Source organism: Panthera onca, chromosome B3 (assembly GCF_046562875.1).
Source record: "Panthera onca isolate mPanOnc1 chromosome B3, mPanOnc1 haplotype 2, whole genome shotgun sequence".
Lineage (NCBI taxonomy): Eukaryota > Metazoa > Chordata > Mammalia > Carnivora > Felidae > Panthera > Panthera onca.
Genome location: NC_138344.1, coordinates 32,101,854 through 32,113,513, shown reverse-complemented (window position 1 = coordinate 32,113,513; position 11,660 = coordinate 32,101,854). Strand labels below are relative to the sequence as shown.

General features: G+C 50.9%; 1 long non-coding RNA gene across 1 annotated transcript; it reads right to left on the bottom strand.

The window, feature by feature from the left end:
* Positions 1–1,777: 1,777 nt before the first annotated feature.
* LOC132668353 (uncharacterized) lies at positions 1,778–8,267 on the bottom strand. The gene is made up of 3 exons (XR_009605548.2): positions 8,023–8,267; positions 5,661–6,063; positions 1,778–4,101 (listed from the first exon to the last, which is right to left on the bottom strand). It is a non-coding gene; the product is annotated as an uncharacterized LOC132668353 (long non-coding RNA).
* Between the last annotated feature and the right edge of the window lie 3,393 nt (positions 8,268–11,660).

The window sequence follows — 11,660 nt, the reverse complement described above, 5'->3', positions numbered from 1 at the left end:
GATTCTAGGATTCTGCATGAGGGATAGGCACACAGGGGCTATAAATCCCTATTGCCTTTTCTCCAAAGGTGGGTGTCCCACAGCCCTCCCTGGACCCCCTGACATCTTCATGTGATGTTACTTTGTAGGAGAACAGTGGGGCTCCAGGCCCAGCCCTTAGAGTCCACTCTTTGACACCCTGAAAAAGGGTCCCTGAGTGGCCCCCGCCCAGGCTGCTGGTTTACACAGTCTTCCCTCGGCCCTGCCTGGCCACAGGCCTGAGGATGAGTTCAGGGGCAGAGGGATCCCCATGCCTCCTACCATGTTCAAACTCTGCAAATTGAAAAGGACACATTTTCTTTCCTTTGGAACCAGAAGGGACTGGCAGATTTTCCACTGTCCTGGCATTGTTTGGATGGCAATTCATGCCAGAAAAGCCTGGGCTGGAATGAAGAGGAAAGTAGGGAGGAACTAACATTTACAGAGTTCCATCCTGTGCTCAGAACTGAGAGGGCACTTTGCAAGCATTTGTTTATTCTTTCAACCATTAATTTGTTTATTGATTATTTCAACAAACACGAAGTGAATATCCCAGGCCTGGTCCTACCTTTGAGGAAGCTGCAGAATTGCAAACGCTATGAAAGTTATTTCATTACCTCTCACAAAAGCTCTGTAATGAAGGTATTATTCTTCCCATTTTACAGATGAGTAAACTGAAGATCAGAGAGGTTAAGCAACGGGCAAAGCTGGGAAACAGAACTATGTTTGCAATTCTGTTACTTATCTCTTGCTACTTATCTCTTGCTCATGTCTGTTCCCATGTGTAAAATGGGGGTGCAGCTCCCTGTTTACAGGGTTGCAAAGATGTTAAGTGTTATTATCATGTGGATATTCACTAAGTGGTAGCCATGGTGCATGGCTCCCAATCTTCAAGTCCAATGTTCTCCCACTTCCTCACATGATTGTTGGAGACAGACTGCCACAGAGCTGGACTTAATAGGAGCTCCGGAATGAAAGAGGCAATTCAGGGCTTGAAAAAGTCTGGGTCCTGAGGGAAACAGATATTTATCAGTCCATCACCAAGTAATAGTTGAGCACTGGTTGTGTATCCTTAGGATCCAAGAAGGAAGTAGAAGACCCAGAAGATAAAACCCCACCCTCAGAGAACTCTCAGTATCATTGGGGAAGCAAAAGAAATACATGAAACCACATAGGACAGACACCTGGCTATGTGTTCACATTGTAAGTGCTGTAGAAACCAAGAAGTGGGCATGGGTGTTCATGAAGCTTCCTGGGGAAGAAAAAACTTGAGTTGGGCCCCCAAAGGATATACATGGGGTAAAGAAGAGACAGCTGATAAGAGGTTTTTAAGCAGGACCAGCCACTAGGTACAATGTTTTTTTTGTTTTGTTTTGTTTTTTTTAGTTAAAAATTTTTTGAAATAACTATAGGTTCCAAGAAATTGCAAAATTAGTACAAAAATGTCCCAAGTACTCATCACCCAGCTTCCCCCAGTGATATGAAGGAATGTGGGGATAACTTTAGCAATTTCAAAACTAGGAACTTGACATTAGCACATGTATTGTGGTAATTAACTAGACTACAGACTTTACTCAACTTTAATCAGTTTTGCATACACTCATTTTTGTATGCGTATATGTATGGCTCTATATGTTTATCACATGTATAAATCAGTATTACCACCACTACAATCAAGACACAGACTGGTTCATTATCAAAAATGAGCTCCCTTGAAGGCCCACCTTTAAACTGCTCATATTATGCTCTGCTCATAAACATGAATCAAGTGGTAGCCCTTGGGCTCTGTTTATGACTGGAAAGGTGGGTTTATCCTGTCCTGCTCTGCCCAGTGAAGCTAAGGTAGGGCCTGAGTGTCCAGGGGCAGATATCCTGGCACTGGCTGAAGCCTCCGTGCATAAACCCTACATGACAAGGCTCGTCTTGCCATTTTCTTGCAGAAGGAGAAACTGAAATTCTGCAGACTTAGTCCTCCCAAGGTGAGGCATGGAAAAGCACTCTGGGGTTCAGAACCATGGACAGATCCAGGGTGCCTGAGATGACAGAGTATTTACAAAGGCAAGAATAGAGACTGGGTATTTCTCTGGGTCACCTCTTAATCTGGAGATAAACCAACCTTGGGTGAGTAATGACTCCCTTCCCCCATGGTCACAGAGCAGGGTAGTGAGAGGACATTTCAGAAGTGCAGATCCTTGTTTTGCCTGACTCCTCTCCATTATTCAAGGCTTATCCTAAGTCTCTTCTGTTCTGAGGATCTCTCTTTGACTTTCCCACCTTGCTGGATTCCTTCTCTGAATTAATTTACCCTAAGAGCTGGCAGAACCATCCAAGACAGCCTGGGAGCACACCATGGGCTACTCTCTGCCTGCTCCCACATATGAAGCTGCACCCCCAGCCAGAATGTGAATGCCTTGAGACAGGTCCAACTTGTCCTTTACTTGTCCTTCCATTCTCTCCCTCTTTTCCTGCCACCCAGTGTAGCTCCACTCAGGGCTAGGCATGCAGGGTCTTTCTGGAGGACATGTTAGCCAAGGGGTGACTCTGTCCTCAGCTTTGATTTCCTGGGCACCTTTTCTGTCTGGCATTGTTGGCACAGGAGGCAGAGGCAAACTTCAAGGTGTTTTCCAGAACTCTTCAGCCCAGCTTCATTCCCTTTCTCTCAAGGGGACCCTTGCCCCTAGGGAATCCTCATTCCTGGTCTATATTATGTCTTATGTTTCTGTCTATCATGGAGTTGGCCTTCCCCAGCCATGTGTCTTACTGTTGTCACAGAGAAACTTTGTCAGGAATGCTGTGCTGAACACCCAGATGGCCCCTACAGGTTATTCTCCCAGCTGCTGGGAGGTGGCTGTTTGACAGCTTTCATCTGTCCACTCTCTATGGGAATTGTCTGTACTGAAGCAAGCATCCTTGTCCAAGGTCAGACCCACTTCCCAGGGCAGTCAACACCCAATGGCCAATGATAGAGAGTGAAGGTCCAGCTTCCTCACCCCAACTCATGACAGCTCTGAAGGATCATCCCAGCTTCCAGGACCCTTCAGAATCAGCTAAGTCTTGGTCTTTGCTGAGACTGTACTGGCAGGTCACTGTCTTCCACTGCTCAATCCTGTCCCTTTCCTCCCCCACAAGCATCAGCCCTGAGACTGCTCCCCAGTAAATTTTCTGCAAACTAATCATCTCAGAGTCTGCTTTCAGGTGAACCCAACCTATGATAGCTCTAAAGTCTTGGCCCCTTGGGTTAGGCATCCTGATGACATCTGCCCACCATCTGACTACATGGAAGAAGGCCAACCAAGAGTAGAGCTGCCTTGCATATCAATTTCCCTCAAGTCTCCTAAGAGACTATTCACTCTACTTTCTATGACAGTTCTCCTAGTTCTCATCTAGAAGCAAGGCTTCCCTGAGGTCTTTGGGTCACCCGGCATAGTAAAATGGGCTTTGAAGGCAGGCAGATCAGGGTTTGGGCCCCAGCTCTTCCACTAACCAGCTAAGTGACCTTGGGCAAATTATCTAATATCTTTCCATATCCAGAAGCGGAAATGATAATAAAAACATCCCAGGCCTCTTGTGAGGATTAAATGCCACAACATAAGGGAAATTATTTAGCACAGTGCCTGGCATGTAAATATTAATTCCCTTCCCTTCTTTTTTTTGGGTCTGGGGGCACTTTCCAACTAATTGCCAATTAATATTTTTAAATTAACCCAGCACTGAACGTCACGAGCACAGATGTGGTATTAATCTGTAGAAGAAGTTTCAAGTTTCCCATGTAATGGAGCAGGGACATGAGGTGGTGGTCATGCCACTCAGTTATCCTGTATGCTAGTCTTGATTTCATGCTGCTGGAAAATTCTTGACATCTAACAAAAATTCCTCATGGCATGGGGAATAGCAGGTGTGTTCATTTTATCCTAAGGGGAAATGGAGCCCGGCCAGACCTCCTTGTATAACTGGCCAGAGCAGAGGCTATGCTCCCTTAGGACACAGGACCAGCCCTTCTTCTGAAGCAATAGGGGAATGGGTTGGAGAGGAGGTGGTACCTTAAATTATGGCTGCTTGGGTCACACAACTGGGTGCTGGCATCTGGAAGAGAGGACGTGGGCAGACAAATCAGCCTGTTAAGAGAGTTATGTGAAAGTGTAACTTGGCCCTAAGATAACAGCACTAAGTATCCAACGGTCCAACCATCACCTCTTCCCCAAATGCAAGGATCATCCACTCCCCTCCACCCTCTCCTTGCTCCTTAGTCCAGTCCCTCTCCCTGCTCCCCGGCGGAGCAGGTGATACCCTGACCTCCCCAGAGCTGTCTGTCACCTCCCCTCAGAGCAGCATCTCTGGTCTGGGCCCGTGTACAGGATGGGAGTTAGAGGGGGTGTGGGGAGCCCAGGGCAGGAAGCCACACACTCGATACACATTCCAGCTCCAGCTGGGCCTTTTCTGACAACCTTGGCCCAGCACACACCGTCCTGTGACATCCGTGCTGGGCTCAGAGAATGCTGAATTCAGCCCCAATTAAGGGGCCATCTCAGGGCAGGCTGCCGGCACCAGCAGCTGCTATTTTGGGACTTGGTGAAGACACTATCTTCTCTCTCCTTCTCTGTCTCTGCTCAGTTTTGTTTTTCTCCTCTCTCCCTTCTCCATTTCCATTATCTCTAGGGTTTTATCCCTGAGTATGCATGTCTTTTCATCTCTTGGCTTCTCTCTCTATCACCCGTGTCTCTGTGACTGTATCTCACTCTAGATCTCTCTTATCAAATCAATTTGATCAACACTCATTGCCACTGGGCCAGGCTCTGGCTGTGCTCTGGGAAAGAAGCGATGTGCAGGCCCCTGCCATTAGCAGTCCCAGGTGTGCTTTGCCTTTTTCTGGTTCTCCTCTCCCTGTATCTTGACCAGCCTTGCCCCCCAACTCCCAGCAATTCCAGGGCTTGCTTCTACAGATGAAGGCGAGGATTCACACTCCAGCCACCCCCTGGTCCACATGCAGTTTCTATGTCCCCAGGTTCCCAGGCCTGCCTTCCCTGAGGCTCCCAATTCCAGCAGCAAAAGAGCTGACATTTCCTGGATGGGTCTGTAGTAGCAGGGGCTCCAAGATGTCCAAGAGGCCCTCAGCCATGCTGTTCCACCATCCCGGGCCCACGGAGACCTGGGCCAGGTCCTGCAGTGTAGGACTGTTGGGTCTATCATGAGATTCAGTATTCATAAATCAAAGTCTCTTCTCCAGAGCAGAGGCTTGCCTGGAGGGCCCACGGCCAGCATCATGCTGGGACTATGAGGATACCTTACTCACTATCCTCTCAGCTGTCCAAACCTTACACCTGCTGGGCCCTGCTCACTTTCCTAATCACCAGTCCACACCACTGTCTCTCGCCCCAGCTCCCGGAGTCCTGGTTGCCTGTCTTGTGCCCTCAGCACCGAGCTCTCCCACCCTGCCACCTGCTGACCAGATTTAACCTGACCCATGTTCTTTGCTACAGGGTGTGGAATAAGAATGTTTAGTAGGACCCACTTGTGAACTCTCTGAGGTCCTTCCCCCCTGAGCATTTTCCCTATTGGGGCTTCCCTGAGTACTAGGAATAGGGGTACATGGTAACTTCTTAAGAACATATTGAATTTTTAATTTTTGAAAAATTAGCACCTACTGGGGCGCCTGGGTGGCTCAGTCAGTTGAGTGTCCGACTTCGGCTCAGGTCATGATCACACAGTCCGTGAGTTCGAACCCTGCGTCGGGCTCTGTGCTGACAGCTCGGAGCCTGGAGCCTGCTTTGCATTCTGTGTCTCCCTCTCTCTCTGCTCCTCCCCTGCTCACACCCTATCTCTCTCTCAAAAATAAATAAAGATTAAAAAAAAGAAGAAGAAAAAAATTAGCACCTACTATGTGCTAGGCACTATTAAACATTTTCAGATGCATTACATTATTCAATTCATAGACCAGCCTTTGTGGCCCCATTTTAGAGTTGAAGCCCAAAGAGGTTTCCCAAAGTCAAATTACAGGAATCCAGGTCTCCTGATTACACAGTCAGGCATTGCTCTGAAACTCAGCTCCTGCCCTTAAATAAAAGAAGGAAAGAAAAGACTTAAGGAGTCTTTTCCCACCAAGGAGTTCTTAATTTCAGATCCAGGGGCCTTTCTGCCTTCAGTAGCTGCTCTAAGAGGCAGACCCAACTCTTCAGGAAAGAGAGGCTTGGTGGCTGGCATACTGAGCCAGACTCAAGGCTGACGAGGACCCGAGCGCTTGGCAGAGGGGAGAAGCCCTTGCTCTGGGACAGGGTGGGCATAGCTGGTGACAAGTTCTGATAAGGAGCCCAGGGTCAAGAGGACACCTTAGGGGAGGGGGTCAGGAATGTCAGTCAGCCAGAGGCTCAGAGGAGAGGGTGACAAAGGTTCCCAGATGGGACCAAGACCTCTGTCTTTGAAGCTCCCCAGGGGAGGGACAGGTGACTTGGGGCTTCCCTGGTGATCAGTTGGTCCCCCAGGCCTGTGATGTGAGTGGGGTGTCTGAAGCAGGCTTTGGAGCTGGGGAGAGAGGTCAGGTCTAGGAAGGCACTTTGATGCCTCCTTTCCTTGGTGGCTTGTTCAGATCGCTCTGCTCTCTGTCAGCAGCACTGTTGTGTCAGGATGTGCCAGATGAAGAAGCAGGCGGGGGCGCACAGGCTGTGCCAGGCTGCTGGGGAGGGAAGAGCAGTGTCACTCTGGAACTGGGGGCCTCAGGCAAGTGCCGTGCGGAGTCAGGGCCCCGAAGCCTGTGTGCGGCCCAGGCCCAGCCCAGGAATGCATAACCTTGACCTCTGGGGACACTGGCTCCCAAGCTGTCCTGGCCCATGTCTTGCTGCCTTCTAACCAGTGCCAGCACTGCTCACCCTCAGGCTTCAGGCGATGCCCCTGCCCTAAGCTCCAGCCCCTGAACCCTGGGACCAGGTCATCTTTGCCTTGGGGGTCCCATTTCGCGGTCACTACATCCCACGGATTCTAAATCACTTCTCTTGGTTCCACTCCCTCTGCCTGATTCAGACCTTCCTCATCTCCCCCCACCTTGTCGCACACTGTCTTCTGACCTCTGGTCTGCCCTGTGCACTCCTGCTTTCTAACTCGGCTTCCCTGCATCCCTCATTCCAACGTGTGGTGACAAGTCTCTGTCGACCTCTCCAGGCTTGTCCCCGTTCTCTCCAACGTACACGCTCAGCCCCAGCCATTCCTTAAATGTGTGCATCAGTTCTAACCATTAGGCCTTTGCCATGTTATTCCCTCCACAGGGGACGGATTCCCCCATCCCTTCCAAGATGCACTGGTCTGTTCTTACTCCTCTGCTCAGTTTCTAGACTCCACTCAAGCTTCACTTTCTTTGGAAAGCCTCTCCTGGCTGCCAGGCTGGGCCCAGGGCTGCCCTGGTCTCTCTTTGTGTCCTGTGCTCTTGTGTCCTGGTCTTTGCCATGTTGGGTTGTCACTGCTGGCGGGAGTGTCTTCCACAGAAAACTGGGTCTCCTGGAGGCCCTGGGACCTGTCTGATTCACTTCTGTGCTCCGCGGCCCAGCACAGCGGAGATGATAAAGAAACAGGCAGCCGCCGTTCCCTTCCCACCATCTGGTTTGATCAGCAACACACACAAACGCACCCACACATGCATGCACACCTACAACTTCTACTCCTGCATTCACACGACCACACAGTCCCATATACACACACAGACGCACACCAACAGACGCTCACACAATACATTCCGTTCTCCACACACACGCACACACGTGCAGCCACCTGACCCTTCACAGGTGAGCTAGTCTGAGGGTCAGGCCATCAAGGAGGGTTCCCCTGAGAAGGCAGGATCTGACCCAGGTCCTGGAGGCTTGTGCTGCACCTCTGCAGGGCGGTGGGTGCGGATGACTGTGCTAAGGCTTGGCAGAAATGACTGCAGCGGTCACATCCATGGGTCGGTGCTCTTTACCTTGCAACTTTGTATTGCCCTTTCCCACCCGCCCCGCCCCTCAACGCTGGGCCCACCCACGTGACTTGCCTTGGCCAATGGGATGTTAGCAGACATGTTTGCGCAGAAGCTTAAAATGGGCTTTCACACTGGAACCGGTCTTCTGGTGCTCCGCCATCCGGGTGAGACCGTGCCCAAGCTAGCCTGCTGGAGGATAAGCGACATCTGGAGCGCCCTCCACCCAGCCAAGGCTAGCCTAGGTAGCCAAGAGCCAGTTCACCTCCAGGGATGTGAGCAAGCCCCACTGAGGCCCGAAGAACCACCTAGCAGAGCCCAGCTGAAATAGCTGACAGTAAGTTCCATGCTCATTATTTCAAGCCACTGAATTCTGAGGTTTGTTAACAGAAGCATCATGAGAACACAGTGAGCCAGGCCAAAGAGATCAGCCTCTGGAGGGGCAGACTTCCCTACAAGGGCGCCCTCAGTGGACCAGCTGGCAAACAGGGAGTCTCAAGAGAGTCCACCTTCCCTGTGCATCACCCACCACCCTCCATTCTAGCCACCTTGGCTTTTGCCAGGCCCCACACGTGTCCTGTATTTTTGCACAACCTGCTCCCTCCTTCTGTAATGCCTGTTCCCATATTGTCCTCCCCTGGATCCTGTTCACTCTTCAAGGGCAAGTCCGTACCCTGGAAACCTTGGGGGACTCACAGCCTCACGGCCACCGTAAACCTTTTGGAAATGAGGTAAGGTGAAAGTAAGGAAAATCCCATTTGTCTGTCCCTCCTCCCCCATATCCCACTGTGCTCTGCCTGTAGCTTTATTGAGGCACATTCTCCCTATAGTCATCAACCCAGACTGTGATGTCTGCAGAACAGCAAGTAGGTCCTGCCCGGCCACTGAGGGAGCAGGCCCCATAGAACCCTAGATCTCCGATGGCCTCAGCACATGGCTCAGTACCCAGAAAACACCTGGGGAGTGGGCAAGGCATAGAGATTAATAAATTTACTAGCTATCGATTTCGGAACAACCTGGCAAGATGCTTTGTATTAAATAAACAACAAACAAACAAACAAAAAAAAACACAAAAAAACCCTAAGTTGAAATCCAAACATCGATTTTCAGTCCCTGGTCTTGCTGTGGAACATTTGGCAGGGCCCTGTCCCCCTCTGAGCCTCAGTTTCCCCATCTGCATAATAAGGGATGGTGCTAACTCATCACCCTGCCCCCTGTCAATGCTGAGTATCTGAGAAGTTTGCCTATGTGTCCAGCACTCTGGCTCCTGCTCTGGCCTGGTTCCTCCCACCACGCTTCACTGGCTCCGAGTGGCATGTCAGAGCTTCCCGCCTGCTAGCAGCTCTGGCCAAACCTTTGGATGGTCGTGGCTAACAGCCTGGCTTCCTTTGACTGCAACATCCTCCGCTTCCTGAACTTGCCAGTGCGACTGATGAGGCCTTGATGTTAGGAGTCCTCACTCCTAAAAGATCTGTTGGGCAAGGCTGGTCCCTGCCTGTCTGATAGGGGAGGACTGGCCTGTCTTCAAGAAATTCTCTCAACAACTCTCCCTCCTTATCCCCCTCTCCCTCCCTCTCTTTCTCTGTCTCTGTCTCTCTCTGTCCCTTTGGCTCTCTCTATCCCTCTTTCTCTCTCTCTTGTGCACACGCGCACACATCCACTCAAGGTTCCTCTCTCGGCAACTTCTTCTGGGCCAGTTAGAAGGAATGCTGACTGGCCATATTTCCCTGCTAGAGTCAGGTGAGAAGAGAGAGGAGGAAAATGGACCAGTGCAGTTATCCAGAGACAGGAAGACCTTTTCACTCCAGCTTACCAAAAACTAGGATGAGAGATTTTGGAAGCCAGAGAGCCAGCCTGGCGTGTGCTTAGAGAGCAACCTGGGATACGGTGCAGGAAGGGAGGCAAGGGACGTGGAGACCATAGGCTCTAGCCAATGTCACTACTTGCTCCAACCTTTCTTCTAGGCTCTTTTTTGGAGGTGGGGAAGCTCCAGAGATGCTCAGATCATGTGTCTCCTTGGGATACCAGGAAGGAGCATGGGATGGGAGTTCATGGGGTGTCTGAGGCCAGGACTGGGTCTGCAGGGTGGAGGAACACCAGGCCTGCCCTCACATCTGCCCAGCCCCCCAGATCTTCCAGGTACAGTGATGAGAGTGGACCCGATGCAGTCTCCAGCTTTGCTTGTCCGCTCTGCCTCCTTCCTTGTTTGCCCCTCCCTCTAGCAGAGAAGTCTTTGAAGTAAGCACAGAGAGGCTGGGGGTGGGTGTTCACTCACTGCTCTGTTCCCACCCCACCTCCCACCCCACCTCTGTGAAAGTCAGAGACAGAGATTAAGAGGCTGGAAGTTGGAACTGGAGCTTCTAGTCGGGGTGTTACATTAGGTACTTCTGTGCCTTTGGGAATTCCTCTTTTGAACATCTGGATACCTGTCTATCTCTTCTGCAGGTAAGAAGTAGTCAGGTCTGTTTTGTCAAATAGCTGCAAGGGTGAGGGAGATCTTCTAAATCCATGAGGCCCTCTACACATAGGAGATGTTTGCATTACTGAGACCAGAGAGTGGTCCCAACATGCTTTGGGCCTCACTGTGGGGCATGCCCCTCCTTTGCAGCTTCTTTGCTGCCTGGGTTCTGAGGAGCACAGCCAGGACCTGCTCTCTGCCCCTCCCCCCACTCTCCACTTCATGTCCCAGCAGTCTTAGAGGTCCCCTGGACCATCCCAGAACACGGCTGTCAGCAAGGTAGAGGAGGAGGTGTTCTGGCTCCTCCCTTCCGAAGCCCTCCACCTGGGATATTGATAAGTGACAGAACCACTCAGAGAATAGTAAGGGTCCAAGGCAGGACAGAGTATGAGCAGGAGCTGGCTTGGACTCTCTGGGAAGGTAGGGGTGGTGTGAGTTGGAGGAGCTGGGAGGGCTTCCTGGAGGAAGCAGGGGGCTTGATGTGACCTCATAGGATCCAGTTGCTGCTGCAGTAAGCATTAGCATGGCTGACAGAGGTCACGATGCCCAGAGACAAGTGAACCAAACGCCAGGGGATGTTCTCACTGCCCGTCCCAGATCTCGGGAACAGACCTCATGCATAGAAGCCCAGCAGCAAGGGAGCCAATGGTGGCTACACGGGGTTTGAGCAGAGACAGGGTGGCACAGATGCCCCAAGAGTGCCCCTTCTCATCCTGCCGTAGCAATTTCTGCTTTGAAGGAGGCTGATGTACAAGTGACCCAGAACTCAAGCTCACCAGTGGCTGCCTGCTACCAACCTCCAGCTTGGCCAGAATGGAAGCCAATTATCAGCCCTCAGAAGCACAGGGCATCCAACTTCCTGCCAGGGTAAGAAGAGACCAAGAATTATGCTCTGTCATAGATCTCCTAAGTTTGTCAAGGCAAATCACCCCTCAGAACTAAGCCCTCTGCATCCACAGGACCTCTAAGCCACATGAGTCCAGTGGGGGCAGAATGGAGACTGTCATACCCAATCTAAAGATGAGAAAACTGAGTCCCAGGAAGGAGAAGGGTTTGACCTAAGTGTCAAAGCCCAAGACGAGAACATGGGCTTCCTGCTCCTCAGTTGAGTCAATGTAGACAAGCTAATCAGATAATCCAGGTCAGCGTAGACAAATAGCTTGCCTGCAGCCAAAGAATCCACTTTGGAATAAAACTTACACGGTAAAGATGAAAGCTAAGCACCATGTGTGTATACAAGCCTCCCACATG